General features: G+C 36.0%; 1 pseudogene; it reads right to left on the bottom strand.

Annotated features, from left to right (window-relative positions):
• Positions 1-308: 308 nt before the first annotated feature.
• LOC116660041 lies at positions 309-24152 on the bottom strand (annotated as a pseudogene).
• Between the last annotated feature and the right edge of the window lie 3117 nt (positions 24153-27269).

The following is a 27269-nucleotide window of genomic DNA, read 5'->3' as shown; positions in this document are numbered from 1 at the left end:
AAATACCCCTTCTCACCTTTAATACTGCTGGTAATGAGGACTCCTCTATGTATAGTCCCATCTTCTTACATTTAGACTATGTGTAACTTCTTATTTAAAATGTAGTTCCCCTAGATGGTACACAATTGGATTTAGCTATTTAATTCAGTGTTATATTCTTTGGCTTTTATTTGGAAAGTTTAGAGCATTTGTAATTAATCTAACTTATTACATGGTTGTTTTTAAGGATACCATCTGGCTGTTTTCAATTTGTCAAATATATATTTTTTTGTTTTATGGTTTTATTAACACAAATACACACAAGCTGTTCATTCATTTTATTCCCTGTGCAGCCTGGCTTTGGGATTGGTGACTGATGGCTAGCTGGGCTGCTCTTTCCGCAACGCTTTCCTAGTTTCTGGAGACCATCGTGAGCACTCTCAGCACAGTAAGATTTGTTGCACATCAGTAGCACTTCAAGCTCCTCGACGTTGTGGACCCGGACCTTCCGGAAGCTGTTGGGAAGCATATGCTTTGTCTTTTTGTTGCTCCCATAACCTGTATTGGGCATCAAGATCTGGGCCCTGCATCTCCTGCTCACTCTATCATCAATGTCTCTGGGTTTTCGCCAGTTCCACTTAATTTTGACATACTGGTCTGATTGGTGCTGGATAACTTCTTGGTCCTCTTTTGGATGATCTTGGGCTTCAGGAGGGGTCTGAGGGCAGTTATGATGCTCAGTAGGAGATGACTGCCACCTCTGTAGGCAGCACCAAGGAAGACAGTCCCATGTATCTTTTGTTCATTGTCCCTTCATTATTTTTGACTATTAAATATTTTCATTATTCGATTTTTCTTTACCATGGTCTCACTAGCTGTAACTTTTAATAAACTTATACAGTAGGAACTCTAGGGTTGGGAAAATGCATCTTAACATGGTCTATCTTCAAGTAATATTATGCATCTTCAGATTTAATGCAAGAAATATATGACAGTATACTTCTATTATACCTCCACCTCTTCGTACTTTTATTGTCGAACAATCTACATTTATGTATGTCATAAACCCCACATATTTTTTAACTTAAACAATAAAATATATTTAAAGAAATTTTTAAATGAAAGAAATCTTTTTATTTACCCACACAGTGACTATTTCCAGTATTTTTTACTTAGTTAAAAAAACTATGGTTTACTGTTCCTTCAGCCTGAAGAAATTTACTTTAAATCATCTTCTTGTGCACATCTTTGGGTGATAAATTCTCCAAGTTGTTCTTTTCCTGAACATATTTTTATTTTAGCTTCATTTCTGAAGGATACTTTTTCAGATATAGAATTCTACGTTGACAGACTTTTTTTCAACATTTTAAAGATATTATTCCAATATATCCTGGCTTCACTGTTTCTGAGGAAGAGTCAACAACTTTTCTTATGTTTATTCCCATTTTCTCTTTTTTCTGACTACTTTAAAATTTTTCTGTTTAACAAGGATTTTATAAAATTTGAACTACATGCCTTGGCTTTTCTTGTGATTGGAATTTTTTGAGCTTCTAGGATATATGGCCTTATAATTTTGAGCAAATTTGGAAAATGTTAGTCCATTTTTTCTTCAATTTCTGTCTGCCTCCTTTCTAAAACTCTAATAACACTATTGTTAGAAGTTTTAGAATTATCCTACAATTCACCAAAGCTAAATATATATTTGTTTTAGTGTTTTTTCTCTCTTTGCTTCTGTATGGAAAATTTCTATTATATCTTTAAGTTCACTGATTTTTTTTTCTGTTGTGTTTAATCTGCAGAAGAATTTATCAATGCACATAATGTATTTTGGGTTCTAGACATTTCATTTGGTTCCTCTTAATGTAATGTATTTCTCTCATCACTGTGTTCATGTTTATATCGACCCTTCAATGATTTGGATATTTTCCTTTTCCCAGTGCTGAGATATCTGAATTAAAGGTCATGGGTCATTTAGGTGAAATACTGGGGAATTACTATCGTACATTTGCCACAGTGAAAAATGATCCTTCGTCATAGAGCTCTCAGTCAACAGGTTCAAGGTCTGAGAATCAGATGACAACTGGAATCTAGGGAAAACATTGTGACTTTTTAATGGGCAGCTTTCCTCTGCCTCCTGATCTTCCATTTTTATTAATTTTGATTGCATAGGTAATGTAAAATGTTTGTTGGCTGCCTACTTATCATTCCCTAAGGACTAACCTGTCTGTTAACCATTTCCATGTCTCAGTGTGAGTCAGGCTTCCTTACCTGCCGCTCAGATCTTGCTGCTTACTGTGGTAACGGCACTCACCTTGCTTTTAATTGCTTAGGCACCCCCGGTTTCGTGGCTTTGTTATTTTGAGATGCAATCATACTAACTGCTATCAGGATGCCAGTTCTAAAACAGCATCTCCCACTATCATTCCTTGCCTAGATACAACAGCCATCACTGTGCTTCTGAACAAGTTTCATTCACCTTTCACCAGCTCATTTCTTATTGTACTGTTGACTGGCATGTCCTCTAGGCCTTCCCAACAAATACTGTCAGCTGGTAATCCAGGTTTATGTAATATATCCTACCTACCTCTTACTCTCTTTTAATCCTTTTGTTTTTCCAACATCAGCTCTGATAACTCTGACATTTCTACCTAATTTACTTTGTTTTGTTTTGTTTTTTTTACATGTTCCTAATAGCTATCCTAGGAGAGAATGGTATGATCTCCCACTGTAGATGCTAGAGTATTAAATTCTGTTTCACAGGATAATGCTCCTATATTGTGGTGTTTATTATTTTTCTTTTTTATGGAAGTATAGTCAGTTTACAATTTGTGCCAGTGCTGGTGTATTGTTAAACTCTCCCAACCCCAATTTTCTTTCTGGTTCTGTTCCCATTCATTCAGCATCCCCAACATCCAATTCTGTGGATGTAATCTTGTCTTTTCATTATATATTGGTACATTTTAGCCAAATCCTGCTGCAATTTCAGCACATAGTTTTCCTCATTCCTTAGAAAGCCTAACACTTCTCCTTATGAATGTACTGGGATTTGTGCTGGTACTATCTTTGACTGGATTTCTGAAAACTGGGACTTTTAATGGGAACTTTGATTGGACAATGTTCTTTGGAAGTTCACCTGTAAGGATCTGAGAAAGGCAGGATATGGCAGAAGGAAAAGCTCAATCACAATGTACAGTTGACTCCTGAACAATGCAGGAGTGGTTGAACACCCCCCTGTACAGTTGAAAATCTGAGTATAACTTATAGTTGGCCCTCCCTCTATGTGGTTCCTCCTTACAAGGGTTTCCACATCCAAGGATTCAACAACTGTAGAATGTGTAGTACTGTAGTGTTTGCTACTGAAAAATATCCCCCTTTAAGTGGACTCATGTAGTTCAAATCCACATTATTCAAGGGTCAACTGTAGTTGTAACTGAGTCTTCAGCCAATTTACAGAAAGTCCTGGAGCTTGGGAGGCCCTTTAGAGTTGCCCCAAAATAAGCTAAAGATGCCAGGTCTTCGAATCTCTGCATCAATAGTCACTGTCCACAGGTATCCTTCATTCTCTACCTACCCCACTTCAGGAAGGAATGTAATTTGAGCAAATCAGCTCCTTGGTGCCAAAGCAAAACTCCAGACCCAGCTAGGAAACCTACTAGCCACTATAGAAACAAAATGTTGAAAGCAGTTCCCTAGTTTCTTCTCTCTGATTTCCACACTTATTTGCAATTGCTTAGTGCTAACTGAGGCAGCCATTTTGGTCAAATTTAGTACTGTTACTTCTGTTTAGTAAACTTTGTCTATTTTTTTTTCCTATTTCTTATCTCAGTAGGCAGCATCACTATTTACCTTGTTAAATAAGATAGACCTCCGGAATTCATCCTTAATTCCCTCCCATTTTTCTGTCTTTCAACTTTTTTCTGGTCTAAATGCTTTTTCACTCCTTCTCTACATGATGAAATTTTATTTATTCTTCAAGACTGAGCTCAAATAACTCTTCCTTTTTGGAGCCACCTTTGTTCCTCTAAGCAAAATTAATTATTCTTTCCTCTAAGCCATCACTGTAGTTTGTGCGTTGTATTAGTCTTCTAGGCTGGCATACAAAATACCACAAGTTAGGTGGTTTAAACAACAGGTATTTCTCACAATTTTAGAGTCTGTAAGTGCCAGCATGGTTAGGTTCTGGTCAAAGCTCTCTTCCTGGCTTGCAGGTGGCCACCTCCTTGCTGTGTCCTCACACGGCAGAAAGAAAACATCTAAACAAGCTCTCTAGTGTCTCTGCTCGTAAGAGCACTAATCCCATCATTAGAGCCCCACCCTCATTATCTCATCTTCACCTAATTACCTCCCAAAGGTCCCATCTCTAAATACCAACACACTGGGGTTTCAAGTTTAAATGTATGAATGCAGTGGGGTGGGGAACACACATTTCAGTTCAGGGCATACATTATTCTATCAGAGGACCTACCACATTGTATTAGTATAATTAGTGGATATGTATCACTTCTCTTCAAACAGTGAATTTCTAAAAGGCAGGCACAGTCTCATTTCCTTTTGATCTTCACTGATAGCATAGGGACAGCTTTCCGGTTATGTTTAAGTCTTATATGCTGAACTGTGAATAAATCTGTGTTATTCATATGCCAATTTAATACCAAATGACAAGTCTAGGTTTTTAATCCTGTGATTTTTTTATATGCTGGTAGCATGCCAATATCAAGACTGGGAATGATGAAACAGTTATGCTTAGATAGCAGACCCTATTTTGCACTCATAGACACTTTGCTTACACTTTATAGCATTTTCCACAAATGTAATGAATTCGATGTATATTAAGCTCATTATTTTTTACTCTAGTTCCACAAGAACAGACTATGAACCTTCTATTGATCACTACATATCTTATGCCTAGCACAATGCCTTGCACTTAAAAAGGCACTCAGTAATTTTTTATAAAATTATAGACATGAATATACTGAGCTTGTGGATCTCAAAAACAATATTATAGAAAAAATGTAACATTTCAAATGTTCACTATGGAAGAATTTTAGACAGATTAGCTTGGGTATTAACTGCCAATAAAAAACAACAAAACAAAACAAAAACCAAAAAAAAAAATCAGTAATTCACATAGAAGTAGAACTTAAAAAAGATAGAACCAGCCTTCTCTGAGAAAAAGCATGTAGATTTTGAGGCTAAAATTCTGAGCTAAAAGAACAGTTTGTGAGAACTAGCTGTAGTTACCAACCGGTTATTTTCTTAAAACTTTTAAATATTCCAGATGTTGAAAACCCTGAATGCCCTAAGTCAGAATTTAGTCACATTTAAGTGTATATATTGAAAAGATATAGATCCCAAGGAAATAAATGTGACAGCAATAAGCATTGTATTTTCTGAAAGAAATGTCAACTCTGTCCACACTGAAGAAAAAAGGCCAAAGCCCTGTGGAGGATTTTTTTAGGCGATAAATATTTGGTGAAAAGAAACCAAGAGATGCTCACGAACTGACACAGTAATGATGAATAGTGATGAGAATGCAAAAATGTCAGTGGGTAATAAAATGGTAAGAATTGTTCCTTATACTTGTCTGTTGTGCTAAATATTTTATATATACATGTATTTTTAAAAACACACACACAAAATTTTATTTACATGTATTTTTAAAAACATAAAATAAAAAAATTTAATAAGTTAATTTCAAAGATTTAGTAAACTTTTTGTTGTTAATCATGAAAATCAACTGAGCTCAGAATTGTCTTTCATCCCATCTCTGTTCACCCCTTGGGTAAGTCTCCCCCTTCAACTGACTACTAATGAAGCTGTATAGCAATGGTTCCTACTAAGAGTACATTTGATGGAGGAAACTGGGTCTTATGAACTAAAATCAATGTTTGGCTTAAATTATGATATGAACTCAAATCTCCATTAGCCAAAGGACAATTATAAATACAACAAGCCCATCAGGACCTCTGAAAATTGATGACTCAACAGGCTGATTTAAATAGGGATGACTCACATTTCAGTAAATCATTACTGTGAGGAAACCAGGTTGTAACCTTTTAGTGTTCTTAGAAGAAACTGGTTATTGATCATAAACAAAAGTCGTCGAATTTGATACAAATGTAATGAAATGAGAAGGAGGAAAGTATCCTTCATGTTAATGGCAGTTGACACTGCCTTGGACCTTCTTTTGAAGTAATTCATATCTACTTTAATAGGATTTTCTCCCACAAGAAACATTTTCCAAACCCTGAAATTTACTGTGTTCATTCCCTGTGATGTGTGGCAGGATTTATTTTCTAGAATAATGGCTTTAAGCCCATAGAGCTTTCTCCAGTTTTGGACTTATAACCTCCTTGTTCTTATTTCTTTCTTGGTTTATGATTAAATGGAGTAATAGCATATATAAATCTTCACAATTAATCATTAATTTCTTGTAGGCATTTTTCCTATGCAGTATCAAAGTAATTTTCAGACACGTAGTTTTAAGTGTAACAGCAACTTGCCTTTAAAAAGCACTAAGCAAAATATGTCCTTTGCTCTATTTCTAAACTTTTGGATTACAGCTTGTTTTTCTATGAAATTTATTCTTGCATTAGAAGTTCATATCAAGTAACAATATAAGTTTTCATATTAAAAAGTTGGAAAAAGGCTTTTTAAAATAACTTATTTTTAATAATGACTATACAAACAGCTCAATATAGGCTGAGATATGAATGGGAATCTCCCCTTCATTACCTTAAAACACAAAAATTAGGAATAACATTAAATCCTGAAAAAGTATCCTTAGTAGGTAAAAATAATTAGCTTATGAATGAACTGCATTCTAACTCATTTAATTACACACTCTGTGTGTCAGCTTAAAAATTAATTTATGTTTTAGGCAGAAATGCATCCACATGAAAATATAATACGAGCTCAAGTTTTTATTACATAAAAATGTAGAAATAGTATTATGTCATTTAATCATATTACATCAATAAATAGTAATACTATAAGGAAGATATCTGTTTAAGCTCATAAATTCTACAAATGAGTTAACAGTTATTCATTGTACTGCAAATCTTGAGTGAAACATAAGAGTTAGCCTTTTTTTTTCATGACATGGTACATCTTCTTTGGAGAAGTGTCTATTTGGACATGTAGATGGCCAACTGGCACATGAAAAGATGCTCAATATTGCTAATTATTAGAGAAATGCAAATCAAAAGTTTAACAAGTGCACCTTACACTGGTAAGAATGGCCATCATTATAAAGTCTACAAATAACAAATGCTGGAAAGGGTGTGGAGAAAAGGGAACCCTCCTACACTATCTGTGGGAATGTAATATAGTGCAGCCATTTTGGAAAACAATACAGAGGTTCCTTAAAAAAATAAAAATAGTGTTACCATAAAAACCAGCAATCCCACTCTTGGTCATATAACTGGAGAAACTCTACTTTGAAAAGATACATTTACCCCAATGTTCACAGCAGCACCTTTTACAACAGCCAAGACATGGAAGCAGCCTAAATGTCCATCAACAGATGATTGGGTAAAGAAGTTGCAATACACACACACACACACACACACACACACACACACAGGAATACTACTCAGCCATGAAAAAGAACAATGCCATTTGGAGCAATGGATGGATCTGGAGATTATCATACTAAGTGAAATCAGTCAGAAAGAAAAAAAAACAAATACCATGTATCACTTATATGTGGAATCTAAAATATGACACAAATGAACCTATTTATGAAACAAATTCACAGACACAGAAAACAAACTAATGTTTACCAAAAGGGAACGTAGTGGAGGAGGGATAAATTAGGAGTTTGGATTAGCAGATACAAACTACCAAATACAAAACAGATAAACAAGGTCCTACTGGATAGCACAGGGAACTATATTCAATATCTTGTAATAAATCATAATGGAAAAGAATATATACATATATATCTGAATCACTTCACTATACACCAGAAACTGACACAACATTATAAATCAACTATACTTCTATAATTAAAAAAGTAGGAGGCTATTATCATCAGCTTTATCCCAATAAACTTGACAACATAGATAAAAAGGAAAAATTCTTTGGAAAACACAACTTACTAATATAAATATAAGAAGATACAGAAAATTTTAATATAATTTTATGTACTACAGAAACTAAATTAATTAGAGAATTCTTTCAACAAACCCAATAGCATTCCACTGGTGAATTCCATCTAACTTACAAAAAAAAAAGTATTACAACTTTATAGAAAAACATGATTAAAGATTGTAGAGGAAGAAACTTCCTAATTTAACATATGTGGCCATCATAACCCTAATACCAAAATTTTAAGAATACACTATAATATTATATAGATTGAAAGAAATCCTTAGATGCAAATTGAATCCAACGTTAAAAAAGAAAATCTGTTAAGATCAAGTTGGGTTTATTCCTTGAATTCAAAGTTAGTTTAACATTCTAAAATCAACCAATGTAATACAAGATATTAACAGAATAAAGGAGAAATATTTATCTCAATAGTCACAAAGAAACCCCATTCAACTCACATTCACTAATAAAAAAAGAGAAAAGATAATTTATTTACTCTGCAAAAAATTACTTAAAAATACACCTAAGACTATGTAAAATGGTGAGGTACTAAACTTTCCTTCCTAAAAAACAGTAATACTGCATGCATGTCACATATACTGTAGGTCCAGGCAATGAAATAAGGTGATAAAAAATAAATATAAGGGATGAAGATCTGAAAGAAAGAAAATTGTCTCTACATTCCTAAGTGATGTGATTGCTTGTATAGATTAATTCTTTTAATTTCCAAAGCAATTACCTCAACTAATAAGTTTGAAAGCTTCCCAGGTACAAAGTAAACATATAAAAATTAATTATATTTCTAAAAAGTTGCAGGAAACAATTGAAAACTTAATTTTAAGAGTTATATTAACAACAGTGTCAAATATTTTGATAATTTTCTTTCAAAAAGGCGGGAACTTTGCACTGAAAATATTGCTAAGACAACCTAAGACAAAATGAAATGGAGATATATACCTTTCTCACACATTAGAAGGTCTGCTATAGTTAAAAACACAAATTATGCCAAAACACAATACAAACCCAGTCAATATCCCAGCTGACTGTTTTGTAAAATTTCACAAGCTAATCCTAAAATTAAATAAACTTATGAATGGCTTACAATAGCCTAAACATTTTGGGGGGAAAAATAGCAAAGTTGGAGGACTTGGTGACCTGAATTTAAAGCTTAGTATTGGGCTATAATAATCAAGGCAATGAGACATTGGCCTAAAGAGAGGCAAATAGATCAATGGAACAGAATAGAGAGCATAAATGGACCTATCCTTAAAAAGCCAATTGAACCAAAGTAATTACTGGTCAGTAAAAGTAAAATCTTTAAAACAAATAATGCTCAAACAACTAGACATCAATATGGTCAGGGGCGGGTGGCAGAGGAGACAAAGATCTTGACTCTTAACTTACATCAAATTCAAACACATAAATTTAAGATGTACTACAGCCCTAAACATAAGAGCTAAAACTATAATTCTTTAGATGAAATGAGACAAAATACATTTATGGCATGAGAGTAGGTAAATATATCTTTGATGGGACACAGAAAAAGAATAGTTCTAAAAGAAAAAAAATGATAAATTAAACCATCAAGATTTTTTTAAAAATCTGTTAATCAAAGGACACTATAAAGAATAAAGAAGTAACCACAGACTGGGAAAAAATAAAACATATCTCTTACAAAATACTTGTATCCATAATATATAAAATAATTCTACAACTTGATAATTAAAACAATCCAAGAAAAAGCAGGAAAACTGTTGAATAGACACTTCATGAGAAAAAGTATATGAATACCAAATCACCCTATGAAAACATGATTGATATTTTTAGTCATCATTGAAATTCAAATTAAAATTATAAAAAAAAAATACTACTCCACACTCACTAAATTGTTACGGTTAAATATATTAAAAAGTTTAAAAAACCAACAGCTCAAGTGTTGTCAAGAATGGGGAGCACGAGAAACTTATACATTTCTGGTGAAAATGTAAATTAATATAAGAATTTTGAAAAACTGCTATTTTTTAAAAAAGTTAAATATACACCTACTTTATGACCCAGAAATTCCAATCCTAGGGTTTATCCGAGAGAAATTAAAATGTATATTTACCAAAGATTAAGTTGTATGAAGTACGTACAGAAATACCCCATAGCCAAAAGCTAGAAAAAAACTCAAATAACCATCAGCAGAAAAATTCATAAACAAATCTATTTTGGTATAATTGTAGTATGGAATACTAACCAGAAACGAAAAGGAACAGATTATTTATCCATAAAACAACACGGGTGAATCTCACAAACATGCTGAGAAAAGATGTTGAACACAGAACAGTTAAGTACATACTTGATGATTCGATTTATGTAATTTCTAAAAGAGTCAGAACTAACCAATAGGGAAAAAAGTCAGAAAAGTGGTCATTCCTGGGTGAGTAGATATTGAGCATTAGGGACACATGAAAATTTCTGAAGTAATGGAAATGTTATATACCTTGACAAGATTGTACACTTACCAAACTCATAAAATTAAACACTTAGGATTTCTACATTTGTTACAACTAATGAGCCTACAAGGACACATCACAGTTACCCAAAGTTCATTAGGGTTCACTCTTGCACAATCTATGAGTTTAGACAAATGTGTCATGACATGTATCTGCTATTATAGTATCATACAGAGTATTTTTACTGCCCTAAAAATTCCCTATTATACCAATTCATCTCTAATCCCCAAACCTTAACAACCACTGATCTTTGTATCAGAGCTTTGCCTTTTCTTTTCTTTTTATAGTATAATAAGTAACAGAAAAATTTTAGGCTTATTAGAATTATCCAACAAACAAGAAAAATAAAATCATGATATAGGGCAGAGAAGAGACAGCTACTGGAGTGATATCCTTAAGTAGATGAGACAGAATGTACATCAGCTCATAAGGAGATGAATTACCTTTAGACATAAAGAAGCACTTATGGATCATCTATTATGACAGATAGGAAGGCAGACTATGTAGGTACACATGCCTGTAGATGGGTAAAATTAGGGGTGTGAGTCTGTGGAAGTTTTCCTCTGATAGCTTCCATTTGCATGGTCAAGTAGTAATCAAAGTCTTGTGCTGAGAATGAGGATTGAAAAGAGACATTAATGACTTGAAGAGAAAACAATATACAACATGAGTGTAAGAGTGAAGTAGAGTAAGATTTCCAGAAAGTAAAGGCTCATTTGCTCATCTTACTCATCAGTTTAGGAAGTACTGTCTTTAAAAAGGAGCCTAGATTTTTTTTAAGTGCTAGAAAGTGAAAGTATGTTAAAAGAAGAGTTTCAGGGTGCTTTGTGTTGTGCTGATAATGGATTATGAGTTCCAGAAGAAGAGTTTTGGAAATTAAGAAAAAGTCTGAGAAAGGGATAGACTAGCAGGCAGAAAGGGTAATTAGAGTGAGGGGACCATGACTGGGAAGTCTGTTCCTGGTGGTAACTGTATAAAGGGAGATAGAGGGTTTAATAAAATCATGTGTTATGGACTGAAGCCAAATAGAGACAGCAAGTTTGTGAGTATAGGAGGTAAGAAGGGGTGGGTATGTGGTTCATCATCCTGACCTCTGCTGATTGAGCAAAGAGGTCTGGGAACTCAGGACTTACCTCAGTGTGAAGATCTTTTCATGGTTGGAATGATAGGCATCAAAGGCCTGGAGAGGTGATCTTAGACCACTGTATGGGTTTACTCATGACTTCTATTCACAAAGGGCCATTTTATACCAAGTTTAATCCAGCTTAGATTTTTCTATCATTTGTAAAGAAAGGTTACGCATTTTTAGTTAATGTATATCAAGCACTTAATAGATGCCAGGCAATGTGAGTGTGTTCTAAGGGTAGCCAAGTTTTGACTAAAGAATATTATGAAGTACATGTGATTTTCATCCCTGTTTTACAGATGATGAAACTGACAGAAAGTTAAATATCATGCCTAATATGACAAGACTCCTAAGTGTTTAAGGCTAGGATTTTATCCCAGAGAATCTGGTTCTACAGACTCATATTTACCTAAACACCAATAAATGAGACTATAGTGTGTATGTGTATGTGTGTGTGACTATGTGGTCTGTCTTAGTAGTTTCGTTTTCATATATTAAATGCTCGCCTAGAGAGCTTCCAAAACTGTTCACAAATGAGAAAATTATGTTGTTCTGTTTTAATTCTTAGCCTTTAACTCTACATCTGGATTTATCATCTTTTATATTTGAGGATGAAAATGACGTATTTAATGGACTCAATTATTTCCTCTTTGCAGGTTTTAACTACTAAAATATTAAAAACGCATATTTTTACCTGTTAATTACAGCTATTAGGCAAAATACAAACACTTTCCACCTCAGAATCAGAAATTTAAGGAGTATTTTTGACAACAATGCTCCCAAGATCATTTCTTGATTTTGGTTGAGTGCAGTCAAAGATACACACATGGGCTGGGAGAACAGCACAGAAGTGGAAGCATCACTGAAAAACACTGAGAATAGCTCCTCGAGGAACAAGGCAATAAAAAGGTCAATTATCTGGAAAGCCATTAGACAAGAGCCTATTTTTATGACCCAAACTCTGCATTTGGGATTCCAGAGTAATGCATTTGATCAAACATTATTTTAAGAGGCAGACAGATGGATGCTCAAATTGTCTGCTTTGGCTCTAAGTAGATGGCAGGTAGACTTTCAGGATAGGCAGATTTCTTACATGCCTTAATGTTCAAATGGATGACTAGCCAATGGTCATTAAACCAGCCATTTAGATTCATATTTTGTATAAATTGAATATTATTTTGCAGATTAAGTTAATTAAAAAACAAATCCCCAATTTTGAAAATATAAAATTTGTTAATTTATGGAATTTTGGGGGGGAAGGACACACATGCACATTGCTTCTATTTTACTGAATTTTATTTTTCCTTGCTAGAGCTTATTATTAATGCCATCACTCTGAACAGGAACAGAACGTTTTGTGCCCACAATTCATTCTCTTGCTTCTGGATGAGAGAAACCACAGTGGAAAAATAAATCAATTCAAGACTAAAGAAAAATCAATAAACTAAGGTTTAGTCAGCACCTACCACAAGGATGATTTCTCCTTTTTTCAAAAATCTATTTAATAAAGCTTAGTTGTACCAATTTCTTTTTACTTTGTCCACATGGAAACTAACTATTCAATAGTCTTTTTTCATCAGGATTATTCATACATTTGAACATTATTCATCAATTTTTCCTTAACCTGTTCCTTCTTCAAATTAACTCTGGTGCAGTTCTTTTTTGTATTGGTTTTATTATCTAACCCTTTAATCATCTCTGTATGTCTTGCCATATAATTAACAAGATCTGCAATGTTCTTCAGAGTAAGATTTTAACATATGAAGAATCCAAGAGTTCAAAAAACTAGCCAAAGGTAGAAAACATACAAACTGCTTCCATTATCTGTCATCTTGTCAATGGTTCCAGGACTATCTCCCAATTCTTAAAATGTAATCAATACCAGATGCACCTCCCATATCAATATACTGTTCTCAGCACTCAGGACTAGGAACATTTCATTGCTGTTTACCAGCAGTGATGATAAAATTAAACCAAAAGAACCTATTTTCTTGCAATCTCCTTTGAGGTCAGTAATAAGCTTTGCTGAGAGAGCTAGAAGGAACTATGGAACCAGAGACACTTGGATTTGACAATGTCTTTTTTTTTTTTTTCTCATTAACCTCACGGCTTTCTGCTGTTCATATCCTAGATAAAGCCCTACGCTGTACCCAGGAAAGCAGTCTTACTCAATACTTCCAAGCTCTCCAAACACAGAGAGCTGGAGGAAGTCCTGACCATTCCTGACCTAGCTGAGCACTGCCCTAACCAGCCTGACACCTAGACACTCTGCAAAGAAAAAAAAAGGGGACTAACTAGGATAGAAAGACTGGCTTAGGAACGGCAGCCCTATTTACAAGGTCTGGAGGGAGAATGAGCACCAAGCAACATGGGTGAGTTCTTCAAGGTTGTTTCAACAAAGCAGCTTGATTGATCAGCCATTATCAATCCACCCTGGTGAAAGTGTCCATTCACATATAGTCCTGAATTGTTTACCCAAATCGATCAGACAGCCCTTCACTTGGAACCTAAACTCTGGGCCTGACTCCCTACCTTTACTTTTTATTTTACCAATTGCCCTTCAGCCTTCCCATTGTGCAGATAAGCACCACAAACATTAGCCATGTAAAGAGGACTTTATTCACTGGGTAACATCACCCCCAACACCATTTATTGGATGCTTCTTACTGTGCCTTCCTACTTTGCCTTTTATAATAAATCATGTTTAGTTGTTGTTTTTTTTATAATTAAACAATATAATCTCTGCTTCAGTCTTACAGCAATATGGACAACCTGGGTGCCTTTTTACTCTTCCAAAGTGGGTACAATATGACTCATAATAGGGTAGCTCATAAGTAGCACTTAAACTGAATTTTTGGGTGTCTGGAGATGCTGGCGAATTTGAAAGTGATCATTTACTAGATGACAGTCCCAGCCCAGCATCACTATTTCATAGCCAGATGGAACGTGGGCCATCATGATCACCGCATGTACTGGTCTTGCCTATGAGAAGCTGTCTAGCTTCTTCCTAACATAAAAGTGAGCATAAAGGATATAAGTAGACTGCCTTTTCAATGACAATGCTTTGTGCTAAAATAAGTCATTTTCATATCATTTGCAGTTTAACTTCTTAAAACATGTATGTTTTTGCCATTTTAAATTTCTCTTTGCTTTCTTCTATTTTACTAGCCCGACCTTTACATATTTCTTTGTTCTTTCCTCCTCATCTCTATGATTTCTAAATACTGGAATGCCCACCACTTCATCTTTGAATTTCTGTATTTGTACTCCTTCCCTAAATGATCTCATCTGGTCCCTTGGATTTACTCATAAACTATATTATGATGGGATGAATCACAAATATATTTCCCTATTCTATATCTTGGAATTCTACCTGCCTCTCCTGACATGTCCACATAGATATCTACCATGCATCTTAGCCCTACCGTATCCCAAACTAAATCCTGACTCTCCCTCTCAAACCTACTGTTCCACGTCAGTCTTTCTCATCCGAATAAAAAGCAACTTCATTCCTCTACTTGCTCAGAATGCAAAAGAAAAAAGAAAAAAAAAATACTTGGAGTTAATTTTGACACCTCTGTTTCTCTCATAATCTATAATCTAGCAATCTATAAGCAAATGTTGATGGCTAAACTATCAAAATAAATCCCAACAGTGAATATCTCTCACCATCTTCACTATGATTCACCTTGATCCAGGACAATATATTCTCTCTTCAGGATGATTCCAGTAGTCTACTAAACTGTCTCTTGACTTCGTACCGTCCTAAGTCTCTTCTACATAGCAGAGTAATATTTTTTGAAGATAAATCATCTTGCTCCTTAGATCTTGCCACTTGTCAGAGACAATCCCCTTAATAACTTCTCATTTTTCTCAGAGTAAAATCCAAAGCCCTAAACTCACTACAAGATTCTGCAAAATCTGACACCATCCCTACTACCTTAAACTTCATCTCCCATTACTCTTCCATCGCTCACCCTGCTCTAACCTAAATGACCTTCCCTCAGACACTCTTAAGTGTGTTCCTCACCCAGGGCCTTCATTCACAGTCTCTCCATTCCTGAAATCCTCTTCTCACAAATTTCACAAGTCTGGCTCCCAAAGTTTCTCTGGGTCTCTAGTCAAATGTTATCTTATCAAAGAAGTCTTACCCAACTGCTCTAAATAAAATAGCATTTTTACAATCGTGACTTTCCCAAACTCCATCACTTCCAATTTCTCTTTCCCTGTATTTTTCTTTGATTGTTTTTATTAACATCAGACATTTTCTATGTTTGATGTTAAATTTGTATGTACTTGTCATAATACCTACTCTCATTAGAATGCAAGCTAGTTTTTTTTTTTCTGTGTATTATTTTATCCCAGTTCTTAGAATGGTGGCTTACCCTAGTAGACACTGATTAAACATTTATTGAATCCATTTTAGGAATGGTAGCATGGATTCTTGGAATTCTAACAGATTTGTTTCTTGTAAAATTAATATACTTCTAAAGTAATTAAACACTGTATGCTTGCAAATGATTCTTCCCCATTTAATTAATAGAATTATATAAACATTTGGTTTTTTTGTCTTTGTCACTCCCAGTAAACATTGTTATTTAAGCCATTAAAATGAACAGAACAGAACACAGATCATCAAGTATATTATGTTTTTTCCTCAAATAAGACACAGGAATTAAAACAAAACAAGGTTAATGGCCAAGTTAATCATCTTAGGGTAAGAGGTCATTAATTCACTCATAAAAATAAATGAATATATGTATGTATATGTGTGACTGAAATATTATTCTATATACCGGAAGTTGACACACTATAAAATGATTATACTTCAATAAAAAAATTTTTTTAATCTATTGAGTTGAGTACTACTGTAACTGGATGAAAACACAAACAAAACAAAGTATCAACAACAAAATCATCACTCCCAGTTCCACAACTTCTGAGGCGCTTTTATGAACAAATGGAAGATAAATATTTCTACTGGGATCCTATCAGGTGCCTCAAAATTTTACTGGGTAAACAACCACTGTCAACTTCTAAATTTTAGGAGGAATCTTAGTACAGATGGGTCTTTATTGAAGGAAACATTTCAAAAAGAGGTCTTAACGGTCAACTGCTCTATGTAAATAAATGCCAGTAATTGGGAGTTTAAGGCAGCTAGAAGGGAAAAATACTAGTCCTAAAGCAGGATTGGCTGAGAAGAATGGCTGTAATTTAGATAAGGATGGAAGAGGGGTGGATGTAACCAAAGAGAAATACCCATCGTGCAATTCAAAATGTGAAATTTTAGTTAAGTATTATTTAATGTACATTAAAATGAGTGCTGGCACTTGAGTTAGACTATGAGCCTCTACTATTCCTCCTTAGTTTCAGTAAAATACGCTAAACTTTGAAAAGTATTGTGTTGTTTGTGCTCTGGCAAGAAGAAGATAAGTGTGGTGTTCAGCCTGAGGAGAAACATTGTGAAGAGGAACACCAGGACCAGTGGACAAGATGCACTATCAACAGATCAGTGGAAATGGGCAAGTGGACCAGCCGGGAACAGGGAGAAACAGACACTCCACAGAGACTTTGGGAAGAAGCTGGCTTATCCCATAGTGTGTGGCAGGCAAGAGTGAGGTTATTCAGGGTGAAGAAATAGAAATTTAGAGGATTTGGGAACTCCCAAGCAACACAAATTTGGCTTGTACAGAAGACAGGCGTATACATCTAGTCCTCTAGTTATGCCAAAAAGAAAACAGCAAGAAACAACAGTCTGCATTAGCTTATAAATCACAACACTTCTTTTACTGAAATGCACAGTCCTTCCTTGCTAAGCTCTTGGCTTTCATTTAATCTCTTGACACTTTGTCTTCCTCTTTCCACGAATTATACAGCTCTGTTTTTCAGTTTTGCCCTGACTTCCAGGAAGCTCCCAGTTAAATTTTATGTTGAAATAATGAAAATGTGGGACTTAATATCCACTCATTATCTGTTAAATGAGTAAAGGAGAAGTCAGTAGCAGGACATTAAATTGGATCTATCCTAATTTCAAGGATCATGGCTCTGCAGGAAGAAGTACTGATGGCTTAAAATTTTGAATTATATGAAACTCTCAGGGAAGCTAAAATTTCCCTCAATTTGGGGTAACTTGCCTCCAGAAGAGACTGAGAGGGCATACCTTAGGGTGCCCTTCCATAATTTAATATCTAGGTTATCTCAGCCAGTATCTCCAGCAGGTATTGTTGATGGATCTTTTCTGCTCTGAAAGTTTTAAATCTAAAAGAGCCTCCCCACAACAAAAGGAGGCAAATCTTGACTGAAAGCAGCCCCTTTCTGTTTCTTTCTCTTGCTTTTTTGCTTTGCTGTACTTATTCTAATTCTCAGTAAAATTGCATTATTTCACTCAAGAAAGCATTTGAGTGTCCCCAGTTTATATCGCACATGCTGGAGAAAATAGAAATGCAAAGGAAAATCAACTTGGCAAAAAGGTCAGTTCCTCTTCCAGTCTCCTTCTTCCTCTCCTCTCAAATGGCCTTCTGCTTTGATGCAGGAGTTTAGAATTTTCTTTTACCTTTTTCTTTTTGGGGGAGGAGGGCTGCTTAGGTTGGATTTTTATCTGAGGAAACTGGATGGTTTTAATTTCTCAACCATCTGTTAATTGCTTATGATAATTTTATTACCTGCGTTATGTCTGCCATCATTATTTGGAAGAACATTAATATAGAATCTTAATATTTTAAATGTACAAATGGAATCTTCTGGCATTTGAAATTCAAAGAGATGCATATTTTCATTTAAAAGAATTATTAGGCTACCTAAGTGAACGTATTACTTTTGTAAAAACAAACAGCCTTCCTTGACTCAACATTGTAAGCTGACTATAACTCAATTAAAAAAAAAAAAATGCCTCCATTAAATAGAGAAATCTCAATTAGAGAGAGCTTGGAGAACAAAAGGGGGAGCTGTGAAGCCCTGCAAGGACAGCAGAGGCCAAAAGAATAGACAGGCTCCTCTTAATTCCTGGCAAGAACTTGACCAACAAAAAGCCATGGACTCTTTGTTTAGGACAGGCCTCTCAACTTCCCTTTTCTCTCCATAAAAGCATTCTTCCCTTGCCATGGAGAGACCTGCACATGGTCTGCCATGGTTGCAGACCCCAAATTGCAATTCTCTGCTGAACCCAAATAAACCTATCTTTGCCAGAGAAATAACTGGCAATCTACTAGTTTTAGGTCAGCTGCTTTTCCTCCATTAATTACTACGCATATTCTCCTGCTGAAAATGATGCTTTCTAAGGGAGGCAATTTTGTGTTTTAAGTAGTGATCATAAATTGTCACGCGGAAGAACACAGCTCCCATTTTATAACTGAGTAACTGTTTTATCTCAAAAGCACGATTTCATTCCAGAAAATTTTAATGGCATCTTTAAAAGGAAGCTTCAACATTAACTGAAACCACACAGCAAGTACCATTTGACAAACACAGTAGTTTTCAATGTTTTGTAAGCATAATTAAGAAGCATGTTTTGCTTTTTTGAAATATATTTTTCTATCCTCACGCTTCCTAAACTAACGCCTACATCTGCACTTCTGGAAAATAATTACTACACCAAATAGCACTTTTCTAGTGAAAGCTCCTACTACCTCCCAAATCTAGGTTTTACTCTCTTCTAAGTTTCACTCCCTGTTAATCAAGTAGAATTTCCTAATACGAAAAAGAGACTTTTCACACTCCACTACCATTAATACCAAGTGTAATAATAAAATTTAAAAACCTGTAACATTTCTAAATGCTATGACATTGGCCATGTGTATTCATAAAAAAAAAAAAAGAATCTCAATTTCCACTTTAGAGGGTGCATATGTGCACAGGAAACCGTCTACACTGGTGTTGCATGCAGAATTGATTGTAAGAAGAAAAAATCAATAACCTAAACATCCAAACACAAAGAAATGAGTAATTAAATTCTATAGGGGGTTACCTGAGATATAAGTAGCAATGTGGGAAGAGCGTCAAGATACATTCTCAAGTAGAACAAATTCAGGTTGTAGAATATTATGTAAATTACGATGCCATTCAGATAAAGCACACACATACTCATAGCCATATGCACACCAATACTGTATTTTTCTATTGGTATGTGTATCTGTGTCAGGGGTTAGAGTGGCTCCTTTTGGAGAAGGGGTGGAGTAGGCAAATGGTGGTAAGTGGGTAAATAAGTATTATTTTTATTTTTATGATAATGGTGAATTAGACATATATTTTAAAACAAAGGGAAAACTGTAATATAAGATATGGTCCACTTTTTCATTTCATGCCCAAGCTCATTTCCCTCAATTTCTAAGTATTCAAAATCAAAGTGTTAAGAATGTTCCTTTAGATCACAGTAAAAATATTGCATATTTCCTTTTGCTAATCTTCCAAAGGAATTGTTTTTAATAACACTGTATGTTTTTCACTTTTGTAGTCTCTCATTTTCTTGTTTTATAAAAGAAAGATTATATTTTATTTGCATTCAATATAGAAACAAAAAATTGTTCAGAAAAATATATCAGGTTAGCAAACTGCTGAGTCAATCTTCCCATTAGATAATAAAGAATGAGTATTTTTGAAATGGTTACATATTTCCCCGGAGAAATTGAAGGGAGCTTAGCATATGTCTCCATGCTGAAAAAGCTCACAGTGGTTGGTTAAACTGTCATTCATGGATTAGTTTTATTTTATGATTAAAAAGACTGAAGTAACTAGAAAAGTGTATGACAATCTTCTCTCTGATAGATCACACTGCATACCATAATGTGCTCTATTTTTTTTTTTTTACCTCTAAATCTCAAATAATCTCAAATATGTTTAGCTGTTATTTTATGCATTTGTAATCAGCACAGGACCAAAGTCTCTGACTGTGGTTAGGAAAGTGCACACAATTGTGGGGACCTGTATTTTCTGTGGAAACCCTTAAGTCTACCTCCTTACATATATACTTTTTAATTTTATGGTCTATTGGTTTTCTCTATCAAAGCCTCTGGAGTACCTGGATCTTGTCACCACACTCAATGAACAAACCTCTTTTTAGCTATGTTCAAACTAAAAAAAAAAAAAAAGGAAAAAATGCTTTCTTACTATCAGCATAAAATGAGCCCCCAAACCTAGGTACTTATGGAGTAAAAAGATGTTAAGACAATTCCAATACTCCTTTCCCCCCAAAACAATTGATAAAGACCCCATTGAGGTGTACACAAATGAGTTATTGATACTGTATTTACCAACACATTAGAATATCACAATGATGAAGTGTAAAAGCCTACAGAATCAAAATGATCCATGAAAATCCCTTATATCACTTATAAATGCACACACAGTTCCTTCTGGACCAGAATCACAGTCAGTGTGACGAGATATTCTCAACAGGAGACACAGGTTTTCCGTATCATTACCAATCTTGGGTATATCTTCGTAGAAAGGGATAGACAGGAGTAGAGTAGAATCTATGAAAATTAAATGTTCCCATGATTTTGACTCCACTGGGTTATTTTGCTCCAGAAAATATGACTTGAAAATTTTATTCCCTAAGGTTTGCATATAATTTAGTATCTAAAATCTCCAATACTTAACCCAGAGCATGATGAATTGGTGCTACATGTTTAAAGTCTTGTGGCAGAATTAGATAGCTGTATACACCATCACTGATCCTCCAGAGCCTCTTTAGTGTAGGAATATCAAGTTTATCTAAGGTGCCCAAAGGTCTACATTCCTTAGTCCTCCTTATGCTGGTGTGGCCAGTTTGAACAACAAATATACCAAAATATTGTGTTAACATCTTTCAGTAAGTTTCGTTAAAAAATAAAAAAAAAAAATGAGCTTTCTTTCTTTCTTAATCATGCTGCTTCGAATATGCATGTCATGTCAGGAGTTCTGGTAACTGTTTTGCACCATAAGGATGTCAGAGCAAAGAACTGGAAGAAGCCTGGATCCCTGATGATTTTAGGGAGTTGACATGTCAGTTCTGAACAGCCTCCTATTTGTTAATGTGAGTTTTCTGACACATACATACAGGCAAACCTAGTTTTACAGGAACTGGTTCCAACATATTTCTAAATGTTTGCTGTTAGTCTATCTGAAGTTGCTCAAGTCTTTATGAATTCACAGATGCTCCTTGAAGCATTTTTTTTTACATCTTCATTGAGAAGTATATCCATATATAAATAAAAAATGTTCCTAGAGCCATTCTTAATTTTTATTTTTAATTCTGCTCTCTCTGAGATTCATTTTGACCCCTCTTTTTCTTATGTTTTGCATTCAATCAGACATATGTTAACCTATCATTTTATTGTGTAACTGTCTGCATCACTTTGTTTGGGTGCAGAAGTAAATCCTCTGTGGGGCCAGGAAGGAGTGGGGTCAATCTGATCCTAGCTTTTTCAAGAATTAAATTCACATTTGTTATAGGTGTTTTCAGGTGTTCTAACATCCTGTTTTCTTTCCTTTTTTTCTTTTTTTTTTAACTGCTTTGTATATGATTTTGCTCCTTTACCAACTAGTTACCTTTCAGATCTCAGCCCAAAGCTTACTTCCTTCAGAGTTTGGTCCACCGGACATATGGTCCGGGCATACCATATACCTCTTTTCGTAAAACTTCATATAGTTGTAATTTTTTGTTAACTAGTGAAATTACACGATTAATGTATTTCTCTCTAACTAGGTTTTCAACTCTATCAAAACAGGACCTGTGTCTTTTCTCCCAAACTGTTTCTTCCTAGCACCCAGCACAGTCCATGTTACAGACTGGGCAGTAAATAGAGAATTATCTTATGTAGGTACACCTGATAATTTCGTGAATTGGGGCCAGTAAGGAGAGATGTGGAGTTGCATGTAAATGTAACACACCTGTACTCTAAAAGCAGTGGTCAGGAAGATTACCTACATTGGCGTTCTCACTTCTCAAAATCTGCATAAGTAGGACTTCTTAGTGGGAACGGAGGATTGTTCAATAGATTCTATGAAAAGTAATATTGAATTCTAAGTGCAAGTTTCAATTGTGAAGAAGATGAAAGATTCAGTGATTGACAACTGAAATAACTTACAAAGTAAATGTAAAGTTGAAAAGTATAAATAAACTAAATCCAAGGAAAATTTAGACTTTATTTTCCGCTCTGTGTCCCGCCTTTCCTAGTCTAGCTCCAATTCCCTTTATAAATTACTACCAGAGTTATCCTGCTGATAATGCCACATCTTTGCAAAATCTTTTAGGGGCTCTCCATAGACGACAGCATATACAGCACTGCTTATCACTGCGTATACCCATAAAATGAAGAACTATTTTTTTATCATTTATTGTTGATGGATTTTGTTATTTAGGGAATAGCTGACTTCCCTATTTACGATTTTAAGTAAGTCACAGCTTGAAGCAATCAGCATGGATTTTTAAAAGAATTTAAATGAGTCCAGGTTTCCATACTTCAGTATCTAACAACCCACAGGAACTGACAACTTGATTCCTAGCTGGATTATTTTCATATACAGTGTTTTAATTTTCAGGGGTTGAAATCATGTGTGACAAACTAATTTTCTTCATTATGTTATAGGATACCCTAAGTACTACCAAGAGAGATTGCGAAGAGTAAATCAATTTAAGTGTGAAGAACAATAATAACAGGAATTTGGTTTCGGATCATACTTTGGAAACAAACCTAAAGACCGATTCTTTTCGTTGTTAAGCATAATCTGTTTGTGATTGTGGGGGGTTCCAGTACAAGACAGTGACGTTAAGAAGATTCTAGACTCATCTCTTTCCACAAACACGCTGAATCTGTAACCACATACTGAACAACTTTCTCTGAAAAAAACCTAAAACCTGAGCAACTCGTTTGCACCAGGCTAATGAGAGAAAGCCGGCAAAGAAGCCTGAGAGAAGTTGGGACGCAATCTAAACGTAAACCCCACCTTCCGTACAGAGACCCACAGTCCGGAGGAAAACTCAACCATGAGCTTCTCCCTGGGGAGCAAACAATTTGAACCCCCACCTCAGGCACTCCAACTTTTAAGACCTGCACCTGAGAAACGAGGCCCCAAAACATCTTCCTTTGAAAACCAACGTCCAGGAGACCCACAAGACTAACACACAGAGGAAGCACATGCCCGGCGGGCACAAGGTCCTGGGTTCTGTCCCCAGTACCGCCATTAAATAAACAAATCAATAAAACTAGTTACTCCCGCTCAAAATATAAACAAAAATTCGCTTTAAAATTTTTAAAAAACCAACAAAGACCGATTCTTACAGGCTTCAGTTTTACTGACTCACCTGTCCCAGGGCTCAGCGCAGAGGCAGCCGACTCAGAAGCTCCCAGACTCTTAAGTGAATGAGGCTCATTTTCTCACCTCAAATTATCCGCCTGAGGAGACACTCCCAGGGGCCTGCTGGCGGGTGGGCACCGAGGCCACTCGGGCATCGCCTCCTTCTTTCCAGCAGGCGCCATCTTCCCGGCCCGGTTTTTCACGCGAGGCTTTGTTTCCTCCCCCAGCTGGAGCCACTTGTATGCTCCGCCCCTGCCCCTGCCCGCGGGCAGACGTCATCTTTTTTTTTTTTTTTTTTTTTTTTAACGGTAAGCTTTTCTTTTTCTTTTTTTCCTCCCTTGTGGAAGCCTGTCTACACACTCTCCCTCTGCCTCACTCCAGAGCACCAGACTCTCTGAGGAGAGTGTTTACACACGTCCAGTGCCCCAGTGCCCCGGTTGGGGGGGGGGGTGCTGCCGCCCACGGACGCTTCTTGTTTGCCAGGCTCTGGAGGCTAGGGGACTTGTGAGCCTGGGCCCAAGAGACAGTAACAACGAGAGAGAAAATTCTAGATGGGTTACCACCCCCAGGGGCACTGCACAAATACGGGACTAAAACACACCCACAGGCTTTCAGAGAAAGAGGCCTCCTTACCTGACCTGGCGCTCCCGGCTTGAGGGGCACGCTTCTGGTCCGCACACCACTGTGGAGGCAGGTGCCGGCAGCCTGCACTCACCTTCCGCCTGGCCCCAACTCACTGGTATGTCCCAGAAAGCGGCTTACATCCCTGTCTGGTGACCCAATTTGGGGAGGCTGCCGCCAGGAGACACGTCTACATTGCCTGGCTCTGGTGGCAAGTGGGGCTCGTGCTTGTGGTCCCACAGAACTGTGGGAGAAAGAATTCTTAAAGGACCACTCACCCCCAGGGCACAGCAAGAGGCAACAGAGCCACAAGCTCAGTCTTTCTTTGAAATGAACCTGTTAGCTTATCATCAGAGCTGCAGCCTGAGGGTCAGGCTTCTAATTAAAACACTTAAGGGCTGAGCGTAATTCTTTCTAAAGACCTCAGAGGGCTGGAATCCTGCTTCATCAGCCACTCCCCTCCCCCGTCTCCCTGACCAAACTCCAGAGCATCACAAACACTACTATAACTATAGTTAATCATACTATATTGCATATTTGAAAGTAGGTAGGAGAATTGATCCTGAAAGTTCTCATCACAAGAAAAAAATGTGTAACTAAGTATGGGGACAGATGCTAACTGGACTTATTGTCGTAATTGATTTGCGATAAATGCAAATATCAAATTATTACGTTGTACACCTTAAACTAACATAACGTTATGTCAGTTATACCTTAGTTTAAAGAAAAAAATGTACTTGAGCTGCAAACTGTTTCATCATAAATACTCATACTGACTGCAGCTGATGAGCCACAAGTAAGGTTGAAGACTGTGGGCATTCAATAAGCCCCTGTTGACTGAAAATTCTGTTTTTGCTCCAGTATGACTTCTGAGTCATTTTATGCGAGCAGGCAGATAGCTACATATGAGGAGAGAAAGAGGGACTCAGGCCAAATGGCAGAAATTGGGCAAAAAGGAGAGGTATGGGACAAATGCAGGATTTACATACATCATGTAAGCAACTGGGTCCCTGGGTAGACAGAGAAAAGCAGGAACCTCTAGACTGATAAGCAATCACGTATTTTGTGGTGACAAGTGTCCTGGAGGCCGACAAAGAAAGGTGGGACAAGGCAGGAGTCTCTAGTGTCTGAATATAACCTTTTGCTCATTATGCCCTCATTACAATAAAATTAGCCTTGCAGATTAGAAGTACCCATCAGGGACCAATGCCATGACACTTCCAATCCAGGCTAAATAAGGACAAAAATCTCTCCCCCTCAGGAAGGTGTAGATGGGATGAAAATCAGGGAATAAGATCCCAACCCCTTTCCTCCCCAATGAATATTCCACCATTCATTTTTACACTCTATGTAAACAATTTGCCAAAGAACTCAGCACAGCTGCTCACCTGAGCCTGCCCACTCTCCCCTTGGGAGCGAACTATCCCCTAATAAATCCCCACTTTACTTTCTTCACCTCTTCGTCTTGTCTGTGAGTTTTTTCTGTGATGAGACAGGAGCTTAATCAGCGTCAACAATTTTTATATGACTGATGGAAATTCTCAGCAAAACTGTGCTTGTAACTGAGGACTCATTAGGAGTGATGAATGGCCTAAAAGAAAAAAAAAAATCTAATTTTTACCTTCCAGAGCAGATTTCTAGGAAGAGAAATTAGAGGAAACCCTTATTGATACAATACCCAAATTTTCTGTTTTCCAGCAACGTCCCCAATGTATTAAAACTAACTGCAGATAGTTTGTATAACTAGAATATTAAAATAAGCCTTGACAAGAAGGTTCTGGTGAAATCATTTCTTCTTCAGAGTTCAGAGAATAGAAAGCACAATTTTATACCACAAAAATATTTGAAATTTCAGTCTTCCATTAGTTCTTAACTGTTATGACAAAAGCTTGCCAATGACCAAAGAAATCTTATGTTCCAGGTAACAAAAACCAAACTGAATAAGCAACTACAAATAATACAAACAACACATTTATTTAGAAAAATAAACTGAAAATGCTGTTTGTCTGGTACATTTTCCCATGAAGCATAGATAAATGGCTATAAAAAACTCTTAAATGTCAAATACAAATTACAAATGATTTTCTTAATTAAGAGAACAAATAGATGTTCAACACAGATGTTTAGTGTACAGTTAACTGTATTTGTAACTTCTTGGCTGTTAATGATATAAAATGATCTTCACTAAAAAAACTTTTGATCCCTTTTTCATTCATTTGACCACACTGATGCTTTTTTCATTGTTATTCTATAGTTGTTCTGTAATCTGAGATGAGTCCATTTTTTTATGAGATAATTGATTTTTTTCTTTTAATAGAAGACAGAGAAATCAATGTCTGCAGAATTCTTAAATCTTTCCTTTTTGGACTCCTACATGAAACTGTTGTGGTCTCAAAACTCCAGGGACCTTCTGTGCAAATAACAGCACACATCATTACCCTGAATGGAAGTGACAGTGCAAATAGTAGAAGAGCATTGAGAAGTTATCAGTAACAACTGACCTCCCTCTCTCTCAACCAATATGGGGTGAAGGATTGAATGCAGAAACTTTCAAGCAATTGACAACACTGCTCTTATTCCCTTATGGCTTTGAGGGCATACACAAAATGGCAAACATTCTCTCTCTCTGCAAACCGCAACATTCTGTCCTAATACTGTTCATTGCTGCAGTGTTCCTC

Source organism: Camelus ferus, chromosome 3 (genome assembly GCF_009834535.1).
Source record: "Camelus ferus isolate YT-003-E chromosome 3, BCGSAC_Cfer_1.0, whole genome shotgun sequence".
NCBI classification, from domain to species: Eukaryota; Metazoa; Chordata; class Mammalia; order Artiodactyla; family Camelidae; genus Camelus; species Camelus ferus.
Note: the sequence above shows the minus strand (reverse complement) of the source record. Positions and strands in the feature narration are given on the sequence as shown.